At 45.7% G+C, this 17,872-nt stretch overlaps 1 long non-coding RNA gene across 3 annotated transcripts in view; it reads left to right on the plus strand.

The window, feature by feature from the left end:
* Positions 1–12,822, plus strand: part of LOC130276322 (uncharacterized) — a 32,334-nt gene extending 19,512 nt beyond the window's left edge. For 2 of the 3 annotated variants that reach the window (XR_008845081.1, XR_008845080.1), the window contains one exon: positions 12,321–12,822. This is a non-coding gene — a long non-coding RNA (uncharacterized LOC130276322). The remainder of the gene's footprint in view (positions 1–12,320) is intronic. The other variant, XR_008845082.1, reaches the window with a different exon arrangement.
* The last annotated feature ends 5,050 nt before the right edge of the window (positions 12,823–17,872 follow it).

A 17,872-nucleotide genomic window follows, 5' to 3' on the forward strand; every position in this document is an offset into this window, starting at 1 on the left:
GCCGATCACCGCCGACGATCCGGTCCCGCAGCTTCCACCGACGGGTAAGTGGGTCCTCGGCGTCCTGCCCCGCCTATTGTGGGTGGGCAGAACGGGGAAAATGAAAGTAAACCCCCCCCCCCCCCCGCCCCTAATCTGCTATTGGTGGTCGCGTCTAGACCACCAATAGCAGAGATAGGAGGGGTGGCACCTCTGCCACCTCACTCCTATGGCTACAGGGGGATCGTGGGTGTCTTAGACAACCGCGATCCCCCTTCTATTCCGGGTCACCGGGTCACCATAGACCCGAATGACCCGGAATCGGCGCAAATCGCAAGTGTGAATTAACTTGCGATTTGCGCCGATCGCCGACATGGGGGGGGGGGGGGTTCTGATGACCCCCCTGGGCATTTGCACGGGTGCCTGCTGATCAATACAGGTACAGGTACGCCCTAGGTCCTGTACGGGTTAATCAATCAGCTCTGGTCTTTGATCTCTAAATATATGAGCTCACCTTTCTGAAGGAGGCTCTGGTAAAACACGTTTATCTAAGGGTTAATTTGGTGACTTGCTGGGACTTGTAGTGGATACCCAGAGGTCTGGCGGCTTTAACCCTTGCACCATCACACTCTCTCTAGTGTCTTAGCTGGACCGATAGGGTGTGATCGTGACAACTCGTGGCAGCGGTGGGATATATTTAGAGATTTTTAGTGCTTGCTGGATTTTACCTGTAAGGAAATCTTAGCACTAAAAAGAAATTGCATACATCTTCTTGTGTGTAAATTCCAAAGACAGAGCTCAGTGCTGGTTTAAAAGACATACAAAAAGAGTGCAAGACAGTTCTGTCCTCCCCATCTCCCGTTTTACCTCCTCTGTCTCATCTCGGAAATATGGAGGCATATCGCAAACAGTCCAAGCCTGCACTGGAGCTAATGTGCCAAGAAAAGGACATCCCTAATGCAGGAAAGAACAAGGAACAGCTTATTACTGATCTTGTGGAGTATGATGCCCGTGCAGAAGAGCTGAGTGACATGAGACAAAGTCCTACAGCTGGAACTGCCATCCAAGGACTAATACCTCCTGGGGAATACAACAATACTCCCCATCAGGACAGTACTCCACATAAGGTCTTGGACTCTTATATGCGGACTGCCTTACAACACCTTGGGAATGTGGATGCCAATATGAAACAGAAATGTAGGTGCACTACTGTGGTAGATGTATACAATGACATTGGCTAATCCCTCAACACTGATGTTAAAATTGAGACATTCGCCAGTGTATCCTTATATTAAGGACACACCAGAGCCCGCACACCAACGCCAAGGTTTCTCAGATGGCACGGGACCTAACGCTAACCTACCTGTGCGTAATAAGCAAAAACCAGGGGCCAGTGGGCAATTACAGCAGCACTAGGTCGACATGTAGCCAGCTCCCAGTTCCCTCCAGCGTGACTAAGCACACATACAATGGAAGGGGGGAGAGAGGCTACAAGCCCCACCCAAGTTGGCTGATATAGGTGCATGGCCTCACAGGTGCAACCCTAATGCTGCCTGGAAAATGTTCAAGGCGCATTAACATATGGAGTTTACACACCTCCACGTATAAATTTACAAACAACAACAAAAAACGTGGTCTCAAATGGCTGGAGGTGCTCAACCCCAAATGCAGTTGTGCATATATACTGGGGGAGCAGATCCTGCCCTTGTAGTCCGTTGCTAGGGGCGATCCCCAGCATAAAAATGCATATAATGGAGGATGCCTGCAGTGGACTACAAGTGCCACAATAGAATCCTACACCAGGTAAACGGTGTGGATGTGTAACAATTAGAATACAATACAGAAATGTAGGTGCACTACTGTGGTAGATGTATACAATGACATTGGCTAATCCCTCAACACCGATGTTAAAATTGAGACATTCGCCAGTGTATCCTTATATTAAGGACACACCAGAGCCCGCACACCAACGCCAAGGTTTCCAGGCAGCATTAGGGTTGCACCTGTGAGGCCATGCACCTATATCAGCCAACTTGGGTGGGGCTTGTAGCCTCTCTCCCCCCTTCCATTGTATGTGTGCTTAGTCACGCTGGAGGGAACTGGGAGCTGGCTACATGTCGACCTAGTGCTGCTGTAATTGCCCACTGGCCCCTGGTTTATGCTTAATACGCACAGGTAGGTTAGCGTTAGGTCCCGTGCCATCTGAGAAACCTTGGCGTTGGTGTGCGGGCTCTGGTGTGTCCTTAATATAAGGATACACTGGCGAATGTCTCAATTTTAACATCAGTGTTGAGGGATTAGCCAATGTCATTGTATACATCTACCACAGTAGTGCACCTACATTTCTGTATTGTATTCTAATTGTTACACATCCACACCGTTTACCTGGTGTAGGATTCTATTGTGGCACTTGTAGTCCACTGCAGGCATCCTCCATTGTATGCATTTTTATGCTGGGGATCGCCCCTAGCAACGGACTACAAGGGCAGGATCTGCTCCCCCAGTATATATGCACAAATGCATTTGGGGTTGAGCACCTCCAGCCATTTGAGACCACGTTTTTTGTTGTTGTTTGCCAATATGAAACTCCAACTGCTTCTCCAGTACCAAACTGCAGAGAGAGAGGCACGAGCGGCAGTGAGAGAGAGGCACAGATACAAGCTGCAGAGAGAGAGAGGCTTGAGCCGCAGAGAGAGAGGCGGCAGAGAGAGAGACCCAGCGGAGGCATGAACTGGAGGTTCTGAGGCTGAGAGGGGATGCTTCATCCGCACGGAGTGATGTGCAGGATCAAGGAGACCACAAACCCTGCTTGGAACATTTCCCCATGATGGAGAAAGATGGTGATCTGGATGTGTTCCTGATGGGATTTGAAAAGGTTTGCCGGCAGTTCCATCTACATAAGGAACAGTGGGGACGATATCTAACCCCACGGTTGCGAGGGAAAGCTCTGGATGTGTTTGCTTCGCTTCCCTCTGAAAGTGACCAGAACTATGAGGCAATAAAATCTGCCCTGCTAAAAAGTTTTAATCTGACTCCAGAGGCTTATCGGAAAAGATTTAGGACTTTGCAACAAAGCGCCACAGAAAGCTGCTCTGAACATGCAGGTCAGCTAAGAACTGCATTCAGGCAATGGACTGGGGGCCTACAAGTCACTACCTATGAGGCTCTGGAGGACTTGATGGTCCTGGATCAGTTTCTCCAAACACGGAGCTTTGAAGCCAGAGAGTGGATTTTGGACCGCAAGCCCAAGACAGCAATGGAAGCAGCCGAACTAGGAGATGACTTTGCCAATAACCGGGTGCCAACAGTAAAGTGTGGATCTGCACAAGCTGGAGCAAGTACCTGGAGGGGAGCCACACAACCACAAAGCACCACCAGGTCAGCCAGGAAATTCTTGCCATCATTCCCAAAAGCAACAGGAGCCACATTGGGTCAGGGGGACACCCGCCAATGTTACAGATGCAACAATATTGGGCACCTGAGTGCCACTTGCCCCAACAAAAAGAATTCTCCACCAGTAGCTGGAGGACACACAGCCGTTTTTCTGGTGTCCGGAGCGGTGGAGAAAAGAGGGGATAACCTGCAGAGTGTAACTGTGGGTGACCGGGTGACAGTGGGTTTGCGGGATTCTGGAGCCTCCTTTACCTTGGTGCGGCCTGAAGTGGTGGATACAGAGGACATCATCCCTGGAAGAACCATGGCTTTAAAAGGAATTGGAGGTGTGCGGCCTGCTGTGCCCATGGCCCGTGTGTACCTGGATTGGGGTACAGGCAAAGGTTTGCGGGAGGTGGGGGTCTCTGAGGACATCCCTGTTAATATTCTGCTGGGGAATGATTTGGGTCGGATGCTCTGTCATTATGCTCCAGAGGACACTACCTGCACACCGGATGGGCTAGGAGAGAGCCCTGTTCATTCTGAGGTACTGTGCGAGACTTTGTGAAACGTGGTAACTGGGAGGGAGTGCAGGGGATTGATAAAGGTTTACCTGTGACTGAACCAGTAATGTTTTCCAAAAGTGAAATGGGGTGTATTGTGACATGTGGTGACAATGCATTGCCAATTCCAACACCTAGTGGAGATGAGCTAGGGGGAGGGGTTGGTGTGCCCCTGGTGACATTTAAGGATGAGGGACCAGCAGTGAGTGATATGTCCCAATCCTGTGAGACTAAGGAGGAGGAGGGAAGGAGTGATAGCCCTGTGTACGATGCCTGTATTGTTATGTCTAGAACTGAGGGGGAAGAAGGTAAACCCCAGGGAGGCATACCAATGGTGGCAGTGGTAACGCATCAGCAGCATGCCAGGGCTGCAGCTTTAAAAGGAAGGGAGGATGGTGATGCAAGGGGCAAGCTGTGTGACTTGCAAGCCCCAGCAGAGGAAGGTGGAGATGCTAGTTCACCTGGGGGAAATGTGCTCCCTGATACCACAAGATGGGGGGGGGGGGGAGGGAAATGAGCATTTCCGGGAAGCTCTGCGCAGTGACCCTTCCCTTGAAGGGCTGAGACAACATGCTGAACATACAGATGTTGACACAGAGGGACATTGGGTATATTGGGAAAATGATATCTTGTACTGGGAGTCCCTTTCCAAAGGCATGCTAGGGGCCCAGGAGAGAGAAAGGCAGTTAGTGGTTCCTAGGCAGTACAGGAAAGAGCTGTTGAGGTTGGCCCATGAGACCCCCCTGGCAGGACAGTTGGGAGTGGCCTATGCGGTCATAGAGAAGGAATGTCTAGCTGTGGTCTGGGCTTTGCAAAAATTACAGCCCTACCTGTATGGCAGGGATTTTACGGTCATAACTGATCACAACCCTCTACATTGGTTGGACAGAGTGTCCGGTAACAATGGCACCTTGAAACAAATGCTAAAAACATTTGTAGAATCGGAGGGCGGAGACTGGGAAAAGTATTTACCCCATCTGTTATTTGCTTACAGGGAGGTACCCCAAGAGTCTACAGGTTTCTTGCCCTTTGAGTTATTGTATGGTCGCAAAGTGCGGGGACCCCTAAATTTAGTTAGGGGAGAATGGGAAGGGGGGGCTACATGCCCCTGAGACTTCTGTGGTGGCGTATGTTCTGAGATTCAGGGACAGGATGCAGACATTGACTGGGCTGGTACAAGACAACCTCACAGCAGCCCAGTCCAGGCAGAAGTACTGGTATGATCACAATGCATGGGACCGGGTCTATGAAGTGGGACAGAAGGTAATGGTTCTGAACCCCATCAGGCAGAATAAGTTGCAGGCTGCCTGGGAGGGTCCCTTCCCCATTCTGCAGTGCCTAGAACCCACCACATATGCAGTTGCCCTTAATGAGAAAGGTCAGAGGCAGAGACAGTACCACATTAATATGGCATACTATGACCCTGAGGAGGTGGTACTCAGTGTATGTAGTGCACCAGAGGAAGGGCTGGGTAGTGATCCCTTACTGGACCTAGTGGAGGAAGCTAAGAGCCAGGGATCCCTTCAGGATGTGGAGATCAATCCACAGCTCTCAGAGGAAAGAAAAAGGCAGCTAAATGAGGAAATAGGCCCCTTCAGTGCCATATTTGCCTGGGAATGCGGGCCTGTGGTGTCAAGAAGAGAAATAGATGGTTAAGGGAGACAGATCTATCAGCCTGGATAGGCAAGATCTCTCTGTCCCCATATTAAAATCCTATATGTGTATTATAATTGTACCTGTGTAATGTCTTATCCAAGACATGGGTGAGAGGTCATTCAGACTGTGTTTTGTGTACTGCATTTTATTGGGGGTCTGGCTGTTTGTTTACATCTCCTTTGAAGTCAAAGGCTCTTTTGAAGTCATGCACTCTGGTCCCATCATATAATCAAACAGATATGGGGTCAGGAAGAGAAATGCTCCACCTGGTGGGATCAGAGGGGAGGGGGGAATGGAGTTTCCCTCCAAAGAAAGCAGATATATTTAAACAATGCTAGACTAAAAGTTGGTTGTTAAAAGCTGGGCCACAAGCTGACAAGACCATCCTAAGAACAGCTCTCTCATGGACTGCGATATCATCATGCTGTAAGAACTTCATCTTTTGGTTTTCTGAACTTGCCTTGCTAAACTCTTTTATACATTTTTGTAACTGTATGTCATTTGTTTCTGTATTTTTATATAGTCAGCACTGTGATACCTTTTATCAGATTAAATGTTTAATTAATCAGCTGTGGTCTTTGATCTCTAAATATATGAGTTCACCTTTCTGAAGGAGGCTCTGGTAAAACACGTTTATCTAAGGGTTAATTTGGTGACTTGCTGGGACTTGTAGTGGATACCCAGAGGTCTGGCGGCCTTAACCCTTGCACCATCACACTCTTTCTAGCGTCTTAGCTGGACCGATAGTGTGTGATCGTGACAGTACCCCTTTAAACAGATCCAATGAATGATGTGAGATGGAAGATCACAGAATGAGAAGGACATAATGGAAGGAGCTGGGTTCCCAAGAGAAGTGGGATGATCTAGTGAGAGATCACATACCTCCTTTTAAAGGGGAACTCTGTTGAAAACAAGTGGAAAACAAATGTTTCCAAATTAACTGGTGCCAGAAAGTTAAACAGATTTGTAAATTACTTCTATTTCAAAATCTGAATCCTTCTAGTACTTATCAGCTGCTGTATACTACAGAAAAAATTGTGTAGTTCTTTCTAGTCTGACAACAGTGCTCTCTGCTGACACTTCTGTCCGTGTCAGGAACTGTCCAGATTAGAAGCATATCTCCATAGCAAACCTCTCCTGCTCTGGACAGTTCCTGACAAGCTTATAAGTATGGGAAGGGTTAAGATTTTTAAATTGAAGTAATTTACAAATCCGCTTAACTTTCTGGCACCAGATTATTTGAATTTTTTTTTTACCACCTGAGCACCCCTTTAATGGTGCTGTAGGCTTGTAATAAATGTGGAAGCAAACGATGTAATACTTTTCACACAAAGAGATTGGTAAATACATATTGCTTGACTGACCACAATTCAGAAGCCTCTGTGTCCCTCCATGATTCTGGGGGCGAGGAGATTGTGACTAATGTAGAGGAAACTTCAGCAGTTGTTTCACTTCTAGTCAGGTTCTTTCTTGTTTGTTCCACTCAACTTCCTGTGGAAGGTTGGCAGATCTCAGTGCCTGCTTTGTGTGGAACATCTACAGTCATAAAGCATCTGTATACAACCCATGTATGTTGAATATACACACGCCTGAAGACTGTTGCTAAAGACTTGGGTGGTGTCACCTATAAGCTGTTGGAGCATGTTTTGCTCAATGTTTATTGTTATCCCTGCTTGTAACAATGGGAAAAGTTGGTTTACATTCACATTAGGGCTGCCACAAACGATAAACTGCCTAATCTATTAGTTGTTGATAAAGTAATCGATTAAATCGAGAAAAAACTGCAAAATGGCCCAAAAAAAAAAAAAAAATATGTTCAGTAGGTATATAAAAACAAATGAACAAGGTTTTCTTCTTTAGGTTTCCCCAGCGCCCCTATTGTGCCTGCAGCTTTTGCAAAACTACAACTCCCAGCATGCCCAGGCATGCTGGGAGTTGTGGTTTTGCGACAGCTGGAGGCACCCTGTTGGGAAACACCAACTTAGCATTTAAAGTGAAACAGTCACCTCCATACGAGGAAGGGAGATGTAGGCACCATCAGTTAGGGCATAATGCTATCTAAGTGAAGGACCTTTTCCTTACTTTGCCCGCAGTTTGTGAAGTTATATTCATGCTGTCTTGTAAAGCCAGTGAACAGTCGGAGGGGCTGGTAGAGTCCCGCAGTGGAACGCCTCCTCCGTGCCATAACCCGCTCCCAGCATGGAGCCCTGTATTTCAATCATGCGGGACCAGCAAAAGTAAGGAAAAGGGGCTTAAGAAAGTGCAAGCAGGCGCAAAACAATGTCACCCCGGTGTCAGTCTTGCCCCCAGCCATCTTCCATCCTGCTGTCTTGTGTATTCATTCCTGCACATTACCTGTTCAACATGCTGAATAAAGTGTGAACAGCCTTCAAGCTTCTTAAATGGTGAGTGCTGCATTTTTTTTCTTCATCTTCGTGAAAGTAAAGAAAAGGACCTAGACTTCGCATTATGCCCTAACTGATGGTGCCTGCACCTCCATACCCCATACGGGAGGTGAGAGCGGCACTGTGCTTCGCCCTCCGGCCGGCCGCCATATTCCCTACTGGGAGCTCTGATTAATCAAATCGGTGCCAACCAAACAGAGCTCCCAGCGGGGAATATGACATCCCAACTGTAACTTCATATTCCTGTGCTGGGAGCTGGCCGGGGAGTTGGAGGAGTGACAGCATCCTAACATTTGTAACTCATTTTTTTTGGCCTAACAACGAATTGGAGCACGATTCATTGATGACGGGAATCATCAACTACAAATCCTGTTATCGATTTTAATCAATAATATTGATTAAATTGTTGCAGCCCTAATTCACATGCAGACTTCATATGGCTCAGGGCCTCAGCTGTAAGAAGTGTTAGGCAGGAACTCCACAGTTTTTTTTTTTTTTCTAAAATGCCGTCAAAAAACGCCAATTTTCCGGCACTGCGTTTTTTCAGTGAAAAAACGCTGCGCCCAGATGTTAGCTACAAGTCAATGGTAAACTGCAAAATGCCAGATTCACTTGGCGTTTTTCAGTTTGGCGTTTTTTTAATCCTTTTGGCGTTTTTCAGCAATTTCAGGCTCAGAGGGTGGATTTTCAAAACACCTGCCAAAACCTAGTTTGCCGTTTTTTGCCCTGAAATCGTGACATTTTCATCCCATAGAAGTCTATGGGAGAGCAAAAACGCCAAGAAAAACGCCATGTTGGTTTTAAATTTTGCGTTTTTTGCAGGCTGTTTTTATTCTTTTTTGGACTTTAGCGATCCAAAAAAATTATGGAGATTTTTAAACAGGGATCAATTTATGTGAGCGGGTAAAGCGCTAAAAATGTAGCCGACAATAATAAAAATGTGTGTGTTTTTCACTTTTTTTTTTAAAAACATTTTTTAGGTAGTACTACTACTCCCAGCATGGAACACACAGTTCCATGATGGGAGTAGTAGTTACCTGTACTTATTGGCAGATCGCCGGGGTCCCTTGTGATCCTCCTGTATAGTGTATAGATGCGGTGAGCCGCTCTTCTATGGTCCCCTGCACTGACGTGTATATATACACATTTTCATATTTCCCACAGAGAGCTGTGATTGGCTGGAACCATCTGACCAATCACAGCTCTCTGTGAGAAAACAGAATGTGTATATATACGGCGTGCAGTGGACCATAGAAGAGCGCCGGCCGCTGCATCTATGCATTATACAGGAGCATCACCGCAGGTGTCAGGAGTGATACCCGCAGTGATCTTTCCTTAACTACAAGTACTACTTCTCCCAACATTGAGTACACTCTGCTCCATGCTGGGAGCTGTAGTAACTGCTTAATAGACAGATCGCAGCGGGTATCAGAAGTTACACTCGCTGCGATATGTCTATTAATGCAGGTATTACAGCTCCCAGCATGGAGCAGAGTGTGCTCCACGTTCGGAGTAGTAGTACCTGCAGTAAGGGACAGATCCCAGCGGATGTCACTCCTCCTGACACCCGCTGCGATCCTCCTGATGTGAATGTCGGGATCAGCTGTTCTCAGGGCTACAGAGCCGGGAGAACAGCTGACGCTGAGCCGTAGGTATACATCGTATATCTACTGCCCAGCAAGAACTTACAGTGAGCCTGCAATGTGTATACAGTATACACATTGCTGGCTCACTTAACCCCTTGCTGAGCTGTGCACTATGCGCAAGCCCAGCAAGGAAAGAGTTAACTTACATTGCTGGACAGTGTAGGTTAACCCTTTGGGTGGTATACACTATATACAGCTATCTATAGATAGCTGTATATAGTGTATACAGAAGACGAAGTACGCTTTCTTCCCTCGAGTCCGCCCACTGGTGATGACATCATTAGGGGCAGAGCTACACACGAGAACCAGGCTAGTCTGAAGCTCTGTTCACATTGTCCATTTTGAATAATGTGAACAGACCCTTCTGGCATTGTCTACCCAGACAGGGAGACTCCAGCTGTTGCTAAACTACTACTCCCAGCATGCCCAGACAGCTAAAGGCTGTCTGGGCATGCTGGGAGTTGTAGTTTTGAACCAATTGGTGGCTCCCTGTTTAGGTAGACACATTATGGGTGCTCTCCCCAGCGGACAGCGCCAAAAAGGTCATAACCAATTTTTTGTGTTTTTTTTTTTCTTCTCATTTCAGATCCGTGTATGCAGAGGATTACGGCGGATTCAATGGATTACGGCGGATACATTTTTATTTTCTTTTAATAAAATGGTTAACGAGGGCTGTGTTTTTTAAAATAAAATTTTTTTTCCAATGTGTTGTGTTTTTTTTTTTTTTATTGAATTTTCAGGCTTAGTAGTGGAAGCCAGTCTTATTAACAGAATCCATTACTAAGCCAGGGCTTAGCGCTAACCCCCAATTATTACCCAGGTACCCACCGCCACAGGGGTGCCTGGAAGAGCCGATACCAACAGGCCCGGAGCATCAAAAACAGCGCTCCTGGGCCTCGGCGGTAACAGGCTGGCGTTATTTAGGCTGGAGAGGCCTAGTAACAATGGTCCTTGCCCACCCTAGAAACGTAAGGCTGTTGCTGTTTGGTTGGTATTGTGCTGAGAATGAAAATACGGGGAACCCTATACGTTTTTTTATTTAATTTAAATAAATAAATAAAAAAAACACAGAGTTCCCCGTAATTTTCATTCTCAGCACAATACCAACCAAACAGCAACAGCCTGACGTTACCAGGGTGGGAGAGGACCATTGTCCAGCCTGTTACCGCCTAGGCCCAGGACCGCCATTTTTGACGCTCCGGGCCAGTTGGTAACAGCTCTTCCCGGAACCCGGGCCTGTTGGTACAGACTCTTCCCTGGGGGTTAGTGCTAAGCCCTGGCTTAGTCTTGGATTTCTTCAATAAGACCGGCTTCCACTACTAGGCCTGAAAATTCAATTTAAAAAAAACACAACACATTGGAAAAATTATTTTATTTAAAAAACACTCCTCCACAGCCCTCGTTAACCATTTTATTAAAAGAAAAGAAAAATGTATCCGCCGTAATCCATCGAATCCGCCGTAATCCTCTGCATACACGGATCTGAAACGAGAAAAAAAATAAAAAAATTGGTTATGACATTTTTGGCGCTGTCCGCTGTGGAGAGCACCCATAATGCAATGTCTACCTAAACAGGGAGTCACCAATTGGTGCAAAACTACAACTCCCAGCATGCCTAGACAGCCACAGGCAACATCTAGAGTCTCCCTGTCTGGGTAGACAGTGCGAGAAGGGTCTGTTCACATTATCCAAAACGGACATTGTGAACAGAGCTTCAGACTAGCCTGGTTTCCGTGTGTAGCTCCGCCCCTAATGATGTCATTACTAGGGGGCGAAGCTACACGGACCAGCGTGGACAGGCAGCGAGGAAGGTAAGGGGACCTCGTCTTCTTTATACACTATATACAGCTAAATAGCTGTATATACTGTATACTGCCCAAACGGCTATAAGAGCAGGGAGTCCTGTCAGTCTGGTGACGGGATTCCTGGCTCCTGTAGTATACACGGGTACACTATGCCCCCCTGTATACTATACTGCGGGGGAGGTGAGTAGTGATGCTGTACATCACTCCTCATCTCCTTACACTCTCTGGACCGGGCGCTCAGCATCCGACCCACAGAGTGGTACCTGAAGGCAGGGAAAAAACTGCCACAGGGACAAAATTGGCTGTTTCCACACACCAGGGAAAACGCCAGAAAAACTGCCAAAACGCAAGGAAAATTCGTGGCAGTTTTCCTGGCAGTTTTTCCTGGTGTTTTTGCTGCTGGGAAAAAATCTCAGTGGAGTCCTAGCCTTAGGGCAGAACAGGCTGTCAGCCATTCAGTTAGCAGTTACTTATAGCAAGTAGAGGATTTGAAGATAGTGAGGGACTGAAACACATTTGTCAAAACTGTTGTAAAGAGAAACAGCATTTGTTGCCCATAACAGTGCAGCTTTCAAGTTAAAAGAACAGTAACAGTTGCTATGGGCAACAGTTTTTCTTTTAGACAGTTTTGATAAATTAGACTCTCTGGTCCTCATTTATCTAAACTGTCCAATAATAAATCTGTCTTTGAACCAATCAGAGCTAAACTTTCTTTTTTCTATGAGCAGTTTTGGAAAAAAGCTGAGTTTTGGTTGCAATGGACAACTAAGACAGTTTTTCTTTTAGACACATTTTATTTATTTCCCCCATTGTCTATTAGAAAGTTGTGGAACGTACCCAATAATGACGTCATAATCATTACTATATTGTGCATAATGTCTCCTCTTGTATCAGCAGGGCTGCAGATCTGTAATACCAGTGAAGAAGCTCCTAGAAACTTTCCCAGGGAACACCTGAATGTCCCTGACATTATCATCACACCTCCCACACCCACAGGAACCTTGAATTCCAAGACAGTAGTCCAAAAGGGCCACCCAGCCTCCCCGTGAAGAGCAGCTGATTGGGAAGGGCATCATTGAAACAGACATTTTGGGATGGAATAAAGAACGCTAAATCTTCTACAGACTGCATAGACTAAGAAAGAAGAAATACTGCATACATACAAATGGATAAAACCTAAAACGTGCAAGTTCAGAGACACATACACATTTTGTATAAAAACGTTATAAATGACCCTGTCCCCATTTTATATACATGATAAAAGAGACATATACTGGCCTAAAGGCCCTGATTTAGGCAGCATTATCTTCCAGTCCATCCCTGTTTCCGGGGCCTCTAGAATAACCAGAAAGAATTCTACAACCTGCTTTAGTGAGCAATAAAAATGTGAAAACTGTCTTTATCTCTTCCCTCCTTATGGAGAGCAGATCACTGGATGTTCCAGGGCTAATGTCTGAGGCTGTACTACTAAGAGAATCTAATGACAGTAACTCCATTTCTCAGTTGTTGGTGTGGAGACCTGTGTGGATTCAGATCACCATTTGTGGTAGCCCAGAGAGAATGCATATGGTGCAATAGGGAAGGATGGCTGAGGTGTGTGGTCCTCAAGCTGGTCACAGTGGCTTTCCCATGCTTCCTGGACTGCAACAGTGACAAGGGAGCTGCATAAGTGGTGGCGTGGCAGCTATACAATTCTAGGCCTAGCCAGAGGCCTTCTGAGGTCCAAGTGTCCTGCTGTGGGCTTTTGTGCAGCATATCCACAAGGCTCTTATCCTTTCTTCTTCACATGCTCCCTTTCAGGTATAGGACCCAAGCTGTCTCCTGACAAAGTCTCTCTTTACTCTTAAGACTACCGCTAACTTCCTGTCTCTCCGATTCAGAACATGCTCCTCCCTTGCCTCTGGAAGGTTCCCAGCTTAGTCTATGTGTGTGCACATTAACAACTCTGCTCCTAGCCATACCTGGTACAAATACAATTTGAGTGAGTGTAAAACATGATAAAATAATCTAAAACAATATAAATAACACAAACATATGTACAAGAAAGCACTAACTGGGTGACACCCAAAAACCAGGTCCCGCATGGATTCATGTGAGGCACTGAACATCTACATCAATGTCTACACATTCAAAGTATTCAGACCCTTTCATTTATTTCTCATATTGCAAATGCTGAGGCCTTCTGATAAAATAAACAAAAATACAGAATTTCTTATGGACATAAATATTCGGACCGTATGTTATGACACTTGAAATGTAGCTCTGGCTCCTCCCATTTCTCGATTATCTCTGAGATGTTTCAACACCTTGGAGTCACCTGTGCTAAATTCAGTTGATTGGACATGATCTGGAGAGACACAACCCTGTTTATATAAGGTCTCACGTATCACTGCAAAAACCAGGCCATGAGATAGAAAGAACTGCCTGTAGAGCTCAGAGATAGGCCTGAGTAAGACGGATCTGGAGAAGAAGACCAAATGTGTGTGCTTCTTCCAGAAGGTCAACCTTCTCTGCATCACTCCACCAATCTGGGCTTTATGGTAGAGTGGCCAGAAAGAACAAAATGTGAAAAAAAGCTAAAAAGGGTCTGAAGACCTTTGGAATGCATTGCATCTACCACTACTCAGGCCAGGCAAGATATAGATGGTGATAGAGATATGGACTCAATGCCACTGATTTATCAAAATGTGTGAGAGAAAAATTGGAAAGATTTTGACTACAACAACCAAATCACAGCTCAACTTTCACTTTTCCAGAGCTCGTTAAGATAGGAAAGCTAAGCTGCGATTGTTTTTTATTGGCAAAATCTCTCCAGGTTTATTCTAACACATTTAGATAAATCAGGGTCAATAAGGGAGATTAATCCAAACTTATGTAGAGGAAAAGTTGACCAATTGCTCATAGCAACCAGATTGCTTCTTTAACCCCTTAATAACTCAGCCCATTTTGGCCTTAACTCCTTAGGGACTCAGTCCATTTTTGCAATTCTGACCACTGTCACTTCATGCATTAATAACTCTAAGGCTGCTTTCACACTGTGAAATAGTTCCGTTTAGGAACTTCCGCCAGAAGTTCCGTCACTATCGGCGAAACCCAGCCGTTACAAAACCCCTGACGGCCGTGACTAAGTTGCATTGCAGCCTATGGGGTTTTGTAACTGCCCGTTTGCACCCACATATGCCCGTAATTCATTACAGGCATTATATAGTGACGGGACATCGCGGCGGAAAAATTACTGCATGCAGGCCTGGGGTGGGCTTTTTTTAGGCCCAGGCCTGGGGTGGGCTGGGGAGACGGGGGGGGGGGGGTTAATGCTGCCGCGGGGTGAGGGGTTAACCAACCGTCAACGCTGCCGCTGCCATGGGATGAGCCTGGTGAGGGGTTAAGTTACCCGTTACCACATGGCAGCGGTAGGCCTCTCACCCCGTGGCAGCGATATCGCTGCTGCTGCCATGGGGTGAGGAGTTAAGTTACCCCTCACCCCATGGCAGCGGTAGCGTTAACCCCTCACCACGCGGCAGCATTAACGTTGCCGCAGGGTGAGGGGTTAAGCAAGTGAGTAATGGTACTCACCAGCTCCTCGCGAGGAGTCTTCCTCTCCCGGCGGCGCTCCTCGACTGAGCGTGCAGGCCGGCGACGTCACTGTCATGTGACGTTACATTGTCACATGACAGTGAGGATCCGCGCGGCCCCGGAAGAAGAGCCTCCACTCCGATGGCACCAGGGCAGGTGAGTAAACGTAAAGGTAAGGGTGACCGGGACCGGGACAGACTCGCGGAGCCGCAGCAAAGGCTTAAAAGAGCCGCATGCAGCTCCGGAGCCACGGGTTGCCGACCCCTGGGATAGGGTATACGTTTTTCACCACTGGACTACCCCTTTAAGTTTGAAGTGGATTTGAGGGGTCTTTCTGTGAGAAATACCCCATTATAGAAACTTAACCCTGCAAAGTATTCAAAATGACATTCAGAAAGTTTGTTAACCCTTTAGGTGTTTCACAAGAATAGCAGCAAAATGGAGGAGAAAAATCTAAATCTGCATTTTTCATGTTCTTGTAGCCCCATATTTTTCATTTCTAAAAGTGGTATATGGAGAAAAAGCCCCCCATAATTTGTAGCCCAAGTTCTCTCGAGTATGGAAATACCTTATATGTTGATATAAAGTGCTCTGCGGGCTCACAACATGGCTCAAGAGGGAAAGAGCAACTGTGGTATTTTTTAAAACAAAAAATTTTGCTGTCATGGTTTTTGGGGGCCATGGTGCCAGAAGAGCAAAAACAAACAAACAAACAAAAAAAAAAACACATGGCATACTACAGGGTGGGCCATTTATATGGATACACCTTAATAAAATGGGAATGGTTGGTGATATTAACTTCCTGTTTGTGGCACATTAGTATATGTGAGGGGGAAACTTTTCAAGATGGGTGGTGACTATGGCGGCCATTTTGAAATCGGCCATTTTGAATCCAACTTTTGTTTTTTCAATAGGAAGAGGGTCATGTGACACAAACATATTGGGAATTTCACAAGAAAAGCAATGATGTGCTTGGTTTTAACGTAACTTTATTCTTTCATGAGTTATTTACAAGTTTCTGACTACTTATAAAATGTGTTCAATGTGCTGCCCATTGTGTTAGATTGTCAAAGCAACCCTCTTCTCCCACTCTTCACACACTGATAGCAACACTGCAGGAGAAATGCTAGCACAGGCTTCCAGTATCCGTAGTTTCAGGTGCTGCACATCTCGTATCTTCACAGCATAGACAATTGCCTTTAGATGACCCCAAAGATAAAAGTCCCCATATACCACACCATACCATCAATTTTTTGTTCCAACAGTCTTGGAGGGATCTATCCAATGTGGGTTAGTGTCAGACCAATAGCGGTAGTTTTGTTTGTTACCTTCACTATTCACATAAAAGTTTGCCTCATCACTGAACAAAATCGTCTGCGTAAACTGAGGGTCCTGTTCCAATTTTTGTTTTGCCAATTCTGCAACACCTAAAACTATGGATACTGGAAGCCTGTGCTAGCATTTCTCCTGCGGTGTTGCTATCAGTGTGTGAAGAATGGGAGAAGAGGGTTGCATTGACAATCCAACACAACGGGCAGCACATTGAACACATTTTATAAGTGGTCAGAAACTTGTAAATAACTCATGAAAGAATAAAAGTTATGTTAAAACAGAGCACATCATTGTTTTTCTTGTGAAATTCCCAATAAGTTTGATGTGTCACATGACCCCCTTCCTATTGAAAAAACTAAAGTTGGATTCAAAATGGCCACCATGGTCACCACCCATCTTGAAAAGTCCCCCCCCCCCCCCCTCACATATACTAATGTGCCACAAACAGGAAGTTAATATCACCAACCATTCTCATTTTATTAATGTGTATCCATATAAATGGCCCACCCTGTATTTTGGAAACTACACCCCCTCAGGGAACGTAACAAGGGGTATAGGGAGCCTTAACACCTCACAGGTAATTGACCACTTTGTGTTGAAATTGGACGTAAAAAAATGGAAAATTAGATTTTTAAACACTAAAATGATGGTGTAACCTCAAATTTATTTTTCACAAGGGGTAATAGGAGAAAATGCCCTCCAAAATTTAAAATACCATTTCTTCTGAGTATGGAAATATCCCATATGTGGATGTTAAGTGCTCTGCTAGTGCCCTACAATGCCCAGAAGAGAAGAAGGAGCAAAATTTGGCTTTTTGAAAGAGAATTTTGCTGAAATGGTTTTTGGGGGGCATGTTGCACTTAGGAAGTCCCCAGGATGCCAGAAGAGCAAATAGCCCAATTTCTCCCGATTAAGAAAATGTCCCATATGTGGACGTTGACTGCTCTTCTGGCGCACTACAAGTCTCAGAACAGAAGGAGTGCCATTGGACTTTTGGAGAGAGAATTTTACTGAAATTGAAGTCAGGGCCATGTGCATTTACAAACCTCCCATGGAGCCAGAACAGCAGAAATGCCCCACATGTGACACCATTTTGGAAACTACACCCCACCAGGAACATAACAAGGGTTACAGTGAGTACTTACACCTCACAGGTTTTTTTGAACAGTGGGACGTAAAAGTGAAAAATGTGATTTTTTTGCACTTTAGTGTTACCCTAAATATTTCAATTTCCCATGGGGTAATAGGGCAAAAGGCCCCCAAAATTTGTAGTGTAATATCGCCTGAGAAAGAAAGTACCCCATATGTGGATGTAAAGTGCTCCGTGGGCGCAATGCAATGCTCAGAATAGAAGGAGCACCATTGGGCTTTGGGAGTGAAAAGTTTGTTGGAATTTAAGTCAGGGCCATGTGCGTTTACAAAGCCCCCATTGTGCAAGAACAGCAGCAACCCCACACAGGCGACACCATTTTAGAAACTACACCTCTCAGGGAACATAACAAGGGTTATAGTGAGTACTTACATATCACATTTTTTTGAAC

This window comes from Hyla sarda, chromosome 6, assembly GCF_029499605.1.
Source record: "Hyla sarda isolate aHylSar1 chromosome 6, aHylSar1.hap1, whole genome shotgun sequence".
In the NCBI taxonomy this organism is placed as follows: Eukaryota; Metazoa; Chordata; class Amphibia; order Anura; family Hylidae; genus Hyla; species Hyla sarda.